Source organism: Anneissia japonica, unplaced genomic scaffold (genome assembly GCF_011630105.1).
Source record: "Anneissia japonica isolate Jap-2015-1 unplaced genomic scaffold, ASM1163010v1 scaffold287743_len2803612_cov181, whole genome shotgun sequence".
Classification (NCBI taxonomy): domain Eukaryota; kingdom Metazoa; phylum Echinodermata; class Crinoidea; order Comatulida; family Comatulidae; genus Anneissia; species Anneissia japonica.
The window spans coordinates 1,791,921-1,807,652 of record NW_022733259.1 but is presented as its reverse complement, the minus strand read 5'-3'; the positions used below and the strand labels follow the sequence as shown (position 1 = coordinate 1,807,652).

The window sequence follows — 15,732 nt, the reverse complement described above, 5'->3', positions numbered from 1 at the left end:
GGCCATACGTCCTTGTTTTTGTACAGTATTCAGAATTGTGTGTTAAGTCTAACCGCGTATTAAGAGGAAATAATACATTGGTATTTTAAGTAATGATTCCAGGGTCACTTATCTATTTATCATGCATTGTAATTATTATATTCATCAATTATGCCGCAACGCTATAAACACGCAAAGGATTATTCGGTATTCGAATTTTATCTTCAGTAATTACAAAGGCCGGCCTAGGCCTATATATACTGTAATTTAAATATTCTACTAGGACAGGATTGCATCAGGAAGATCGCCCTCAAACAATATCCACGTTTTTTTTCATTAAAAGTGAAATCATTACGCAAAAATTAACATACGTAAATCTTAGGTTAGCAGAAGCGCCCTCATGATGTATCAGTACATAATTACTAAGACCATTATACCCTATGCTTAGACCAATGACGTCATGGTGATGATGGTAACGATGGTATGATGGTGGTGTAGAGGATAGTGATCATAATGACAACCAGAACCCTGCGGGTGGTTACCGTACGTACCTTAGTACGCAAAATTTAAACGCTTAAATCGTCTACTAAGGAAATTTTAAACATACGCTGTATTATTGTTTGCTTCGCGTGTGGTGCGGACTTGGTGAGAATGGGTTTCAAGACACAAGAACGTCATAAATCTAAAACTTAAAGTATACTACAAATGGGTAAAAATGTACTAGTATCGCCTCAGCCCTGCAGGTGGATTTTTAATACCTTTCTCAGCATCTGTCCATTCAGTCACAAATTAATAAAACAGAACCAGGCCAAGCCCACAGTCTGCTCGTTACCTCCTTATTCAGACGGTATTGAGGGCCAAATGGGTCATCGGAACTTATAAGGAAATTATACATTGGCAATTTAGTTATTTCTTCACTTCCCCAATGCGTGTGTTTACGGGTGGGTTTTTAACGCAAAATAGGAATTTGAAACGTTACCAAAACTATTTCTATTAGTAAGTCATCGGTACTGGTAAGGCTATATAATACTTCCGTCTATCTGTAAATTATATTAAATGAACATATTGCCAAAAATGTGTCCATAAATCAAATAAGCCCCTATGTGTGGATTAGCTTGATATGGTTAATACGTAACTTTTAATCATAATATTTATGAATATACTATGTTTACATCAGTGTCACATGAAAGTGCATTCAAAATATAGAAAAAAAACCCCATATGAATTAGCTTGTTTTAGCGCCCGATTACCTCATAGCGCTTAAAATAATCTCAGAAAAAATTAAATAATTTGTTTGCATTGAATGATCAATAAAAGAGACTACTATAAACATAGAATGTACAGTATTTTACATTAAACAGTGATTGTAGGTTTAATAGTATGTTTATATGTAAATTATGTATGAATAATTAATATTATAATTGAAATTTCAATCATAGGAAGGCGGAATTCACCTACTACTGAATGCAGGCCTACAGTAATAAATTAAAATTTAAAAAAAAAAAAAAAAGAACCAGAAAAATTTTGCCCAGGCTGAGAGTTCTTTTTTTTTTGCCAGTTTCATGCTCAAAATGTTCTTATATTATTCTTATTTTACACACTTTCAAAGACAGAAAATTATTATTAAGTATCACATAGTCACACCTATTGCACATAAGATAAAGATAGGTTTGTTGGTTTTTCTCTAGGTTCTTTAAAATAAAAACCGTATTTGACATTTTACCCCAGCCTCAATTTGTTCTTATTTTGTTCTTTTTAAGCAATTTCAGCATCGGTGTTCTTATAAAATGTGTTCTTATAAAAAAATAAAAAAAAGTATTAAGCAATTATTTCTTATGCCATGTTTAGAAAACGACGTTGATGTTACTTTTCTAATCGGAATACCTGTTTTTATGTTCATGTTTATTTATCAAACGTTGTACAAAGGGAAACTCAAGCACTTGAAACCTACAAGGAGGTACTGTACCGGTAAGTCACACCATTGGGAGAATCACCAGCAACCTTTCTCATTACCGATGTACCAACAAAGTTGAGAGTACAGTCAACACTGTAAGCTTAAATTTACACATACAAGATACTGCAAGAAGTACCGGTACTGTATACTTCCTCAATTGTGATCAGTCGGTTGAGGTCACAGAGCGGCCTACAGGTCGATGATCTTCTAAAATTCTTATAATCTATTATCCATACACTAATGCGCTACCATAATCCACCCACTCCTAGCTCAATTTATTTATTTACATGCTCTAACGATACACCTTTATGTGGGACATGCGCGTAATCCTAGCTCTTTTCTGTTTCCATCATCGTCATCATCCGTTGAGGTCTAGTGCGCTACAGGTCGATGATCTAAAATTCTTCTATTCTATTATCCATACAGTAATGCTCTACCTTAATCCTCACCCCTTCCCCCCCCCCCCACTTCTAGCGCTCAAATATATTATATTCTTCTATGCTCTAACGATGAGCCGTTCCGTGGGACATTCGCGTAATCATGACTCATGTTCTGATTGGTCGGTTGGTTTAATTTGACACTCTTCCATCTTTCAATGTTTTCAATGCATGGACACCAATTTAGTCGTCATCTCAGCTAGTAGAGGTTTAAGGGGATTCACTCCCTTGTACCCCTCCCTACTAGGAGCTCTTCCTAATGAACTCGGTTTGCACATTCCATAGTGCTATTCTTATTATTATCTCTATGGCACATTCACACTCCCTCTTTCTTACCGGGCTGGATCCGCTCCAGTATCTGATCCTATATCCTTATGTATATTGTGTGAGAATAAAAAACATCATAATGACTTGCTTCTGTAAAAGTAAATGTACGACTCCGTCATATCTGGATACAATTATATCCAACGCTTATCATTTTGGTACGACAATATTATCCGTTGTCTGGTATGTACACACGGAACAGATTAATGAGATATATATTACATACTTATGAAGATAGTCAATCAACAGATGATTAATTACGGTAGTCTTAACCTGAATTAAACTTTATCATATCTGCATCCACAGCACATATTGGAATATCTCGCATATTTGGTCCAATCATCCATTATACAGTACCACAATGTATCGTTTGTTAAATAAGATCGATGGGACATGCACAAAGTACACCGTATAACTGAAGTGTACGCGCCCTAGTTTATATATTATTGACGAGACAGTGTAAACTGTCATCAAAAGTACATTATACCAGGGCACTACTAGTTCAGAAGGCATTAAAGTCGGACTGCGGAGGGAACTAAATGAATACGTTGTAGAACTGATTTTTCCAAGACAAAGTTGTTTGACGAAGAACTGGGGAACGGTGAATGAGATGCAGATTTTTGAATATTTACAAACGTAAAAAAGGGTGGCTACGCTCCTTTTCCCTCCAGAGTGGAAATGGCACTCAAACTTAAAATTGAATATAATTTTTTTTCTCATTTAAATAATTTTCAAAAAAAATAAGGGGTTAGGGCCGACGTCCCATCCCCACCCCGCCTTGAATCCACCACTGATCCTGACCTAAACTTCTCATATTACCAAGTTTAGTAAACGGTGCTATGTTTGCTTCAAATGTTTTAAATGTACATAATAATATATTGCAACATAAGTGCTTAAATTTGATAAAAATTCAATTTGTCATGTATATCAAAAGTTTTCACCATGATTGTAATGTCAAATATTTATTACAAAATTACCACTGATATTTGCACCAGAGTTGTACATTCAATTTACGTCGTGATAAATGACCCAATACCCGCCGCGAGGTATAAAACGCCGAACTTGAATACATGCAGGGTTATAGTTCAATTGTTACGCATTAGCAAGGTCAAATTTTGACCTGTGCCCCACATTTAATGGTCATCGTACTGTAGGCCTAAACTATTTATTTTATCAGAGTTTGGCCGGTGATCATTAACATTGCGAGAATGCTGACCTCAGGTGTAAAGACCCGCCAATGCCCTCAAGGGATCCCGAAATGACTTTCCGCGAGACCATTAAACCACGTAGTAATAATTTTAGAGATAATTATAACATTCATAGACCTACCTCAACACCTTCACTACAACCTGAATTTAGTTAATGCTTTTTAAATAGGCCTATGCCTCGACTAGTACTTGGGTCTTAGCCAATTCTACTAACGGTTATTGTATACTGTACTCTCACACGTATTTAAATATATGCCTATCTAAACTCCGGACCGACAACTTCCCTTTAAAATCCATTCAAAGATTACATAATATTCAATAACTCCAGCAACATCTAATATAATAAATACATCAAAAATAAAATGTTATTTATTTAAATAAGTATTTTAGTAATTACTTAAATATTAGTAAAAGTTTTTCATGTAAATTATTTTGTGAATGAAATTAAGAAATTTTAACCACGTGACTAAGCCTACAATTTGCACTGCACAAAATATCTTTTTATTTACAATATATAGGCCTAAATAAAAAATATTCAAATACGGCGGCATATGTTTAATAATAAAAGATTAATTTGTTTTAATATTGTAGGCCTAGGCCTGTAAATCTCGGATTGGCTTGATTGTGTGTATTCAGTGCGAAACCAACGTTCAGAATGTTTTAACTCTGGAAATTCACAAAACAATAAGTAACTTATTCCCAGGCTGGAATGGGTAAATATGCCTATCCCATGTTCCCTGCGGGATCCTTTCTAACAGTAAATTAATGAACAACTTAAAGAAATTCAACATTTCTTTCCGGTGTTTCCGAGAACGTTTATTGGAAATCACTATTACCTGTATAGTGAATTGGACAAACATGATTGTACCTTCATGAGAAAAAAAGCTCTTTCCTCCATGCTTAAATATACTGTAGTGTTTATCTCCATTATTGTCTGCATTGACTCTTACTGTAATCATACACTTTTTTTTTATAAGAACACATTTATAAGAACACTGAGGCTGAAATTGCTTAAAAATTAAGAACAAAATAAGAAAATTAAGGCTGAGGTAGAATGTCAAAATAGAAACAACCAAAAAATTATATCTACCTATATGTGCAGTAGGTGTGACTATGCAATACCCTCTATAATACAGTTCAGTAGGTGTACCTCCCATTCGGGGCCATTTTTTGCAGGGCAGCTTTCACCTCCCAGTAGGCCTACATTGTATACTGCTGTACAATACTTTTCTATGTTTGAAAAGTGTGTAAAATAAGAACATTTTGAGCCTGAAATTGGCTAAAAAATAAGAACACTGAGTCTGGGCAAAATTTTACTGGTTCTTATAAAAACAAAAGTGTAGTTTATCGATGTAGTTTCTTTATATTTTTAATAACAGTTCGTCCAGTAGGCCTATTGTAATTGGTTGCTCCATGGAGGAATTACCCTCCATGTGGCTAAAATGTTCTAAAGGTCTCTTTTCTGAGACATGGGTAGTCACATGTGGTCGTGACAATTCTGTAATGAACCTTTCCGCCAAGCCCCGCCCCTTGGGTATTGTTGATTCTAACTCCGGAAAGGTCTATTTTCATGACTGAACCGCGACATTGGACGTATTCGACTTGTTCATTTCGTTGAGTACGAATTTTCGTTGAGTATTATTTTCATTCGACTGGTTCGAAGACTTCGTTGACAACGAAAATTAACGTAAACCAGAATGCGTTAATCAGCGTTATTCACGTGACCAAAACAAACAAGGCCGATTGGTGAGTTTAGAAACAACATTTGTGTTAATATAATTTAGATTAAATTTCAGAAAATAAAAATCATAATATTTACCCACATGAAGTCAAAAAATAATTATAGGCCAACAGAATTCAAAAACTAGATGAATATAATTTTTTTATAACCCATATTGACACAAGCTGGAGCAATCTTGATTACACAGCGTGTATCGCGGTAACTATGCAGCCATTTTGTTTTATCGAGTATTTACAAGTTTTCTATTCGACTGGTTGTCTTCGTTAAGGATTTACCTCTGCGCAGGTGGGCGTGGTTTAACGAAGAACGACCAGTCGAATACGGCCATTGATGTTGTACATCCATTTGCAACATATTTAGTTTATTTTGAAATAGAAATAATATAAATATACACTCCTACTACCAATCACATAACCAACTAGGCCTAAATTACGTACGTTCACCTTTGCAAAGAGTCTACATTAAAATCCTACCATCCTTTTGAAAAATTAAGAAAAATTATTAATATTAAGTAAAAAGAGAGATGATTGTTTTTTCAATATTATTATTTTATTTTAATGTTTTTTAATACGGTCAATTATGATTTCTTTAAATTCTAACTGAATGTTGTCATGACTTCGGCATACTGTACAACAGTGTTTGCTTTCTTTATAGTTCCACTAAATTGACCTGGACGGGTCATAGGGGAGTGGCAGCATTTAGCAGAAGACTTTTACATCATCTATCACATCGCAAACTTGTCATCATCTTTAACATCGTCATCTTTGTCCGATATCCTTGTCGACTGAAGATAGATTACGGCATTCGCATTGCAGCATTAATATCCAAATGGCGTCGAATACAGTTTCATGGGCCTAGATGTCTTGCAACAGCTGGGAGTCATACTTATCTTGGCGAGGGATAGCAAAGGTGGTAAATACCAAGACGTTCATAATAATATATGATTGACTCTTGCGTTGTCAGAGAAAGTAAAACGCAATAATGTTCCGCTTCGTGGACGCGCGCAAGAGGGGATCGTTTATGAGAGTAATACTGTACTTTTAAAAATTATCCAAAATTAATACGAGTACACAAGTACCTTCTTGTGTAAACTATAGGCCTACGTCTTATTACCATGTTATATTTCATTGGTCTTAATTAAAAATCATAATTTTAATGAACATCCAAGCCATACTGTCGCATCGATGAACATTGTCTAAACAAGTACATGGAAACTGCAACAACGCAAACTTAATAAAATGCACTTTCTGCCTAATTAATTGCATTAATTTATTTGAAATAATGAAGAAAGCATACATTGTAAAAAAGAGAGAAATCAATTTAATGTTATCAAAAAATATCATCATGTAAACGCACCCACAATTACATTTGAGAGAAAACATATATAACATCGAAGTTCTTTTAAAAATAATAAATTAAATTAAACAATCGTTTTGTATTGCAACTTTGTCCCCGGTTGCCTTTAAATCAATTTGTAATACATATCTAGCTTTCTTTTCGAATTAATCTGATATTGGAGACAAGAAACAAAGCTACTTACCTAACCAAGTCGGGCATTATATGTGAACAATGTATTTGACATTCAGAGAAATCAAGCGAACGCTCGACCCGACTGTTATCAAATTTCACAAGCAAACATGTAGAAAGGATCTGGACAAATATATATAACGCATGCGCAATGCTTAAATACCTGTCCGTAACCGAAATTCCACTGACAATATAAACAATCTCGACGCGTCTCTATTGCTCAGTCGAGAGATGTTTTTGTCAAGTATTGTGCAAATTAGTATTATTATTCTTTGGTAATACTATAGCCTCTTGTCGGTGTTACGTTAGAAGGAGTACGAGAGCAATCTACGATCTTCGTAGTAGTATACTATATGATGTCTATCACAGTTAAATGGACATAAATTAAGTGATGGTGATGGTTATGCTGATGGCAATGGAACTTATCTGACAAAGGTCAAGACTTAATGTAGACGACAAAAAAAAAAAAACAACGCTGTATCCATCCATTTCTTACTTGTTCTTCTTACCTATAACACTTTCCGTCTGGAAGTAGGCCAGCATTAAATAGATTATTTACGAAATCCTTAACATACTTATTGACAACGTGAAATTATGTTTGGAGATAGTTCAATACCATGTACGCTTAGCATCTGCTCACATTCTTAGACTTAAAACCAGCCACTTTCTGGCCATGTGTTGGGGAACATCTTTAGCATGGATAACAGAGGCTCAAAAAGAATACTGTAATCTTTCATACTATGTACTGTATTCAGGACATTCTCCAGTCCCTTTAATGATGCTTAGGGAATTTAGTCGTGAACGAAAATTCTGGTATCTCACTGGATTTGAACCCTGGACATTGGGATTGGAAGGAATGTACTAAATACGTGACAAACCAGTCTACAAACGAAACGTGCTGATGTAGCATTAATCATTTACTCTGCTTATTGATATAAACATCATTGAATCGGGATTTGCATTAAGTTCATAATCATATTCTTATTATATACGGTACTCTATACGGATCCTTCCGCTATCAGTGACATCACGCGCGCGCCCCCAACACTACAGTCCGTTTGATATTTAATTATTGGACCTACTGTATATAATAATACTATTAATATTGTATTGGATGATGAAAATATATATAGAAAATTTATTATCCTTTAATAGCCCATTATTTTTGAATTGATCTCAGTTATGTAACTATAAGGACTTAACTAAATCCTACCCTGTCAAATAACCTACGTCCTTACACTCCTCGGTCCTTATAGGCCGAATCAGTCGTCTTATATACATTTTCAACTCGAACGACACGAACTCTGGAATTCCAACAATATTAGGTATTTAGCTGCACTTGATATTACTCTACAACAAGAAAACATAAAATGTAGCAAATGATGACTCACGTAACAGTTTCAGCTTGAAACCAGGTACTAGATGGACTGGATAAAACCATAAAAACGAACAATCGATAAACAATAAAAAATAGTTTCTTCCTAATGCATAATGCTCTCTGATGAGAAAGCTCAGAATGTCAGCTTATTGGCTGGTGATGTTTTTCGAGGTTGAACAATATGAAAACATAAGAAGGTCGAGTTTTGTTTGTTAGCCTTCAGCGATGAAAGCCTTGGAGCCATAAACCATTCTATAGGACATACATAAATTATGTAGATATCAAGCTTTATTGGTATTAATGGAACCAGGTTTCAGAAATTAATTCGGGCACATAATATTTGTTTACCAACACGGTACTATATTTGGCCTACCTGAATGACCTAGAAGAAGTTCAAATTTCACCTACTGTATTCGTTATTTATTATTATTATTAGGCCTATATTATTATTATTATTATTAGGCCTATATTATTATTATTATTATTATTTTATTTTGTCATTAGGAATTGTGGCTGGGCCATGCCCCCTGTCTCTCCTAACTCTTATGCGAGGCTTATTCGAGGAGCCGAGCGATCGACTCTAATTAAAATCCGACATTGGCCGGATTTGAGCCACGGACTTCAGCGCAAGAAGCAGAAACAGTACGGCCTTGTAGGTAGAGCACCCACCGAGTGAGACAAGCCTTCCGTGTAAAAATAAAGTTTTTATAATAATAATAATAATAATAATAATCATGTTTATTACTTTAACTACCTGGGTTAATCATTAGTTTTTGCTATATAAAAAAAATTGGCATTATATTCATCAGGTGGCCGTGGCAGACACTTCGTAACCCGGACTTTTCGTAAGATTGCCGAGGACATTTTTTGTAGCCATTAAAAGTTACGAAATATCCGCGGTAGGCGATTTTTTTTATCGTAGGTAAGTTGAGCAAAAATTCATTTGGGAAGAGTTCGGTTACGAGAAGCCCTGGTTATTACGAAATGTCGACATTGGACACCGACATTTACTGGAGGAAGACAATTACAGAGGGTATACATCGGAGTCATCATCATCTGTATTATTATTTTGTTATTATATTGTTTTAAAATAAGAACCGATCAATACGTACCAACATTTTACAAAACATGTTTGAACACTTAGTCTGAACGAATTAAATAATACAATAGAAATTAGTTCCGCTGTCATTGTGTTGCGACGGTTCTATTTAATACCTAAGAGAAGCGGCCTGTCGCTTTGTATTCTCTGCAACTCAAAGCAACCGACCAATGTAATTTGCAAAGTAAATTTGATTTATTTAACAAAGGCACCTTGGCCCCCATGGTCATTAGAAATGTATAAACAGTCACACGAGGACGATAACAAAAGTTCCATATCACAATAGGGCCTAACATTGAAAGAGTCACAGCCTATTTCGCCTATGTCCAATACTGTACCACTTCAAAATAAAATGTGAATTCACAACGATGCTGGTTTCCCAACTGGCTAGTTCGACGAGAAATTATTTCACGCCGTGATGAGATAATTCAGTATATTTATTTGTTGTTATAAAGTGTGGTGAACATTGGCGTATCTACGGGGTGCACCCCAACCCCTATCCGCTAGATACGCCACTGGTGGTGGGTGCTAAAAAAATACAGGACCCTGCATCACCGTTTGTTCAGAAATGGAATATTTCTTTGGTAATGCTACAAAATAAACCACATAGGCCTATAATTTATCGATCGAATGCTTCACATAATCCCCAAATAGGCCTACATATGCATGATAATCTCATTGATTTTTGAATTGTTAATTTTTCTACAATTCGTTAGTTATAATCTATTTGAATATACAGAGGGATAAAATAATCTATTGCTATTTATCCAATTATACACTCACGGTTTCTGTTTAAATTACGTAACTTATGAATTACGTAATAAGGAATAGAGAAAATAATCTATACAGCATGAGCGTTGATTCGTTTATATAAGAAGATAGTAGCATCGTGTAAAATCGATTGCGAATATTAATAATCAGGTCACAGCTTAATCATGGCTTAATATACAATTTACAAAAAAAAAGGGAAAAAAATAACTAAGGAGTTAAAATTTTAGTTGTGTTGCTTGTCGCGCAAGAAGAAAAAGCTTGATAAAACATTAGGCACAATATACAACAGCATGGAAGTTATAAAACACACAAAATGTTCATTTGTGTTGAAAACAGCATTGCGGAGAATGAACAGTGTTGTTATCCGTCACAGAAAAAAATACAGTATATTTTAAATATAATTATTCAATTTACAGTACAAGTCAAGGAAAGTATGCTCACTGGACACCGTCATGCTTAACACTTTTAGCAGCTGCTTGGATTGCAGTCACAACAGATTCCATGTTTTCATATTCCACTATAGTACCGCCTTAAGGAGGTGAAATCAAGGAGGTATAAAAATTGGTGAAATACACACGATTACACGATTATCATTGGTTGATTAATAATTGACTTTAATATCAGGCGAATGAAGAAAACGATGGCGCAGAAGATCAAGATTTTTAGGGCAGCAAACCTCGCTTCCAATTGAATGGACAGCATTAATAATTATAATAATAATAATAATTGATTTGGATACTACACTTTCGAAACAGTGACATACTTTACATGACGACAAGGTGCGTCCAAAGTTAGGCCTATATTTACGTGGAATTTACGATATACAATACCAAAAAAATATTGTATTTGTAACAACGATTTGGGATTAAGCATACTGAGTAACGGATAAGGAGAGATGTATTTATACAAATCCACTGCATTTAGTGTTTTCGTATTCGCCCTTTGATCAAAGGACTCTATTAACATAATGTGGTGAATTTGAATACTATTCCTACGGGATAGCAATATAGTCCTCGAAGCAATCACACGCGCCAAGCCGGATATGCAATTAATAAACATAATCGAGATGAAAAAAAAAAGTAATACAACACCCAGCCTAAATAATGCGTTATTTTTGGCACAAAAAGATAACAATTATACATAACCACTGGAAAGAACCAGAGTAATACTAGTACAGTACTATAGTAGTAATTCATTTTGATAGACCTACAATATACAAGAGGAAAAAACTGGTACAAACAGTAGTAGGCCTAACTATAAAGTAAAATTAATTTGACTGCCTGCGAAAACCATCAACATTCATATTATTCATTTATATTATGTTTCATAGATGGCTATATGTTTTGAATATAGCAATTGAACATTCGAATTGCAGTATATAAATGATTTTTAAGCTTTTCGTTATTTTTCTCGCATAATTCCAAAAACTGCCTAACAACTTATTTTAACAACTGACCAATCAGAGCAGGGTCAGGAACACGTGCGTGTCACGTCTCACAAACGCACGTGTTTGCGTATGTATTACCATGGTTTTACCGTACTGTACTGTCGTTTTTGTGGGACCTTAGCAACAATATCCAAGGGGCGGGGCTTAGTCAATCAGACTTAACAACTGACCAATCAGAACGTCACTAAGATTACGCACTTGTCCCACAAACACGCGTGTCCCACACACACGCACGTCTTTTTATGCACGTTTACGCTATCTTTTTGTGGACATTCGAGGGGCGGGACTTGGCGGAAAGTTCCATTGAGTTATGTTTCTACGATGTTTATTTTACACCGCCCACGTGGACGTATTTCATGTTTCAAAGGAGTTGCCTATAAATACATAATGAATATACCCCAGTTTGAATTTAAATGTTGTGATATGTTTGTATCATGAGCAATAAGTAACTTATCTATCCATGTTTGTATACGTCTGGAATAGATAGACACTACTCCTGGCGTAAATAATAACAAATGCGTCCTCTGTGATTTATATTGAACCCGCATTTTAATTAAAATGAATCGTGGCGGCAACAAGCAAAGTAAACTCACTCCGTTGATGGTCGATGGATGCAACGGATTTGGTACAGTATTTTTCTGGCCAATCCTTTTATCATAGATGGCTATCAGATTTCAATGCTAACACATCTCCTTTGCACACAAAACATAAATAGTAAGGCGATAGTAGTCGCAACATACTGGTGTTACGTTGCTTTTACTTCGCCAGTAACACTACGGTTACTGTCTGTCCATGCGTTAAATTCAATGTATGGATTAATCGATTCAATTAACAGTGTTCTCGGGGAAGGTGTTACATCTTTATAAAAAAATTGAAATATTGAATCCGTGTAAGGACGTTTGCCGAAGGTTTAGCTCAGCAACCATAGTATTTTTAAAATCCAATGGTGCTGAATTTAAGTTTTATCCATTAATAAATTACAAATACCACAACAATTAAAACAAGCATTTTACTAAAATTTCCGCAGAGCCTACTACAGGCTACAGACACTTGCTATAATTAACATTTAACATACAATAAAATGCAATACAATACAAACAGCGCAATATCATGTGATTATTAAGCAAAACGCCATTAGATTTTCTCTACCTACTATTTACTATGCCAAAGGCAATCACAACATTCAAAAGATCTGAAATTGTGGTTTTAAACGTGTTTTTGATTTTTAAAAAAACAAAAAAAAAACCGTCTGACGCAATGGCGGTAAGTTATTGGTAAGGAAAAGCATCTTAAAAAACACTGAATTTATCATCATAAGTAACATTGAATAACCTTGCATATGCATCATCACATCAGTGCGCCAACGTTGATGATAAATATCTGAAATCTGAAACAACAATAACAATGAAATGAACCTACTATCAATCGTTGTCTTGGAAACGGCAAATGATTCATCAAAATTCCATTTAAAATCTTCAACGTCGATCTCAATCAAACAGTCGGAGAAAATCTTCCAAAATAGTTGCAGTTTGTAAGAGCGAATAAGATAAGTTTTCGAATGGCCAACTTGTGAAATAGATTAGAAACGATGAGCGAAGCAGCAACTAACCCCTGCTATTTGATGCTTCATTCAAGGCTATCTTGATTCAAGGTGGTAGAGGTGGAGAAAGTCACCGCAAGTGGACTCTTCCAAAATTACGTCAGGGATATTGTTGTTAGAATTCAAGCATGGAGTATGGCTTTCGTGATGGGATGAATCAATTCCACCTGCAGCGTCTGCGAACTACTTCAGTATGAGCTTTGATGTCAAGATTGTATTTTTCTTTTGTTTTAGAATAAAGACGTGCAAAAAAAACATTTGGTAGGAAAAATTGTTCAGCATGTAGTGCGAAAGTGGAGCCAATAAAGGTATTGTCACCCTCAGTTGGTGGTCGACGAGTATCGCGTCAATCAAATGCCTATCAAAAAAAATGATTGCGCAGCGGCCAAGATACCACTATCTTTTTGTTTAGCATCTAAGCATTGTAATACACGAGTACAGTATTATAGTGTATTAGACACAGTCGGCCTATTTCGATATTGTAATTCATTAGTAAACAAAATTCTTAAATATATATACAGTTCAAATATCTTGTGAAATTTTAATTAAATAAATTTACAAGATATGTACAATGTTGAGTATCTGAAACGGGTTTTTTTTGGCTTAGACCAAATTTTAAAAAAAATACTAGTTTCTCGTCCCCTCGCGCATCCTTTTTCTCTGCCTCACCATTTTTATTTTATTTTTTAAATTTCCTTTATTTTCATGAAATGTACGAAAATCTGGCTAACTCACATTATTATTATTATTATTAGTGAACTGCATCATTTGATCGTCGTGGTTGGGGATACAAATGCCTATGAATCATGTCTAGTGCTTCTTTTATTTGCTTTCAATGTGTCTACTTGGTAAATGTGAGAAAGTAGTAGGTGTTTCCCTTCAACCATCTGGATTTGCAGTAAAAAAAAAATGTGCCCTCATTCTCCCTTTTTCAAAATATTAGGACGAGAAACTACTTTTTTTTTAATTTACTTGGCCTTATACGGATGGTGTTATAACTTTTATTGGTTGCGGTTTAATCATAAACTATTAAATGATCCACTATACTGTCACTGTTGGTTGCCCATACTGGATGTAGAGAAAAACGTTTCAATTTCCATTTGACTACTTTTTTTTTCTTTAAAATTCCTTATTGTTTCTACTTCGACGAACCAGTTGAAACAACGCAAACAAACCTTGAAACTTTGAAAAAGACTGAACAGGCAATGTATACGATCGTTACAATTAATTAAAGGCATTGTTCGTATACAGGGAGGTGATAAAGTCTATAGCACTTCCCTGGTCCTACCAGTACTCCTCCCTGGATCTAATCTAATCTATTATTACCAGTCTGAATTGGTTTTAACCGATAACAAAGGCGATCCTGTAGCTTTTGCTTGATAGCATTTGTTCGCAGCCAAACTTTCAACTTGGAGAATTACTGTATTGTTTGAAGTGCTAGTCAAGCTACCCCAGCCCCACCCGAACTTAAACATTCTTTCATTCTTTTTATGATTGGTCAGAAGCGTTTACGAACAAGAAAAATACACCAAAACGAAAACCTCTAGATGGGGCTACAACAAAGTTTAATTAGAGTTGCGATATGAGACGCTGCTGGGTAGCCATTTTGGTGCCTTGCATGCATGAGTGACCACAAAGCCTAGGCTACAGTGTGGCGATTGCAAAAATAATAGGCAATTGAAAAAAATAAATAAAAATATTAATAAGAAAATTTTATATCATTTCATAGTAAATATCTGTTAATCAACAAAATTCCAAAAGAAATTGATTCTCAATATGCTATTATTAATTATTATATTACATGCAGTTTTTGCTTGACCAAAATTGCATAGCGCCTTAGCTAGGCGTACAAAATCGCGTTTGCTCGGCTCATAAAATAGTAGGCGACAGGGCCTAGGCCTTTGCACTGGGCAACTTAGAAATTAGTATAGTAAATGGGTGTTTGTGGCACGCCTCAGCTAGGGTCCCAGTCCGATGGTATCTCCAAAATAACTAGTAGTATATAATAAGAGAAATCCGTAAGTCATACGGTAACTGAAAAAGTACTACGCTACTTTTATAGCTATCTAGGCCTAGTATCTTGATATTACTACCTACCTACGTACTGTACTGCAGAGGCCTATTTTAATACACTATTTAGATAGGCTCTTCTTTTCCCATCTTGTGGCAGAGGTCGAAACATTTTTTTTTTCATTTCTTAAAACTTATATAGTGGTGTAGAATAGTCTTTTAAGAACATTTCAAGAAAAAAAAATAATGTGATACGA

The 15,732-nt window shown here is 35.0% G+C and overlaps 1 protein-coding gene across 2 annotated transcripts in view; it reads right to left on the bottom strand.

Moving 5' to 3' along the window:
* Positions 1-13,513, bottom strand: part of LOC117116109 (neuroblast differentiation-associated protein AHNAK-like) — a 47,167-nt gene extending 33,654 nt beyond the window's left edge. Inside the window, exon 1 of one of the 2 annotated variants that reach the window (XM_033260065.1) lies at positions 13,285-13,513. The gene's annotated coding sequence lies outside the window, so the exon portion shown is untranslated. Of the gene's footprint in view, positions 1-8,561; positions 8,579-13,284 lie in introns of those variants that run through there. The other variant, XM_033260068.1, reaches the window with a different exon arrangement.
* Positions 13,514-15,732: the final 2,219 nt, after the last annotated feature.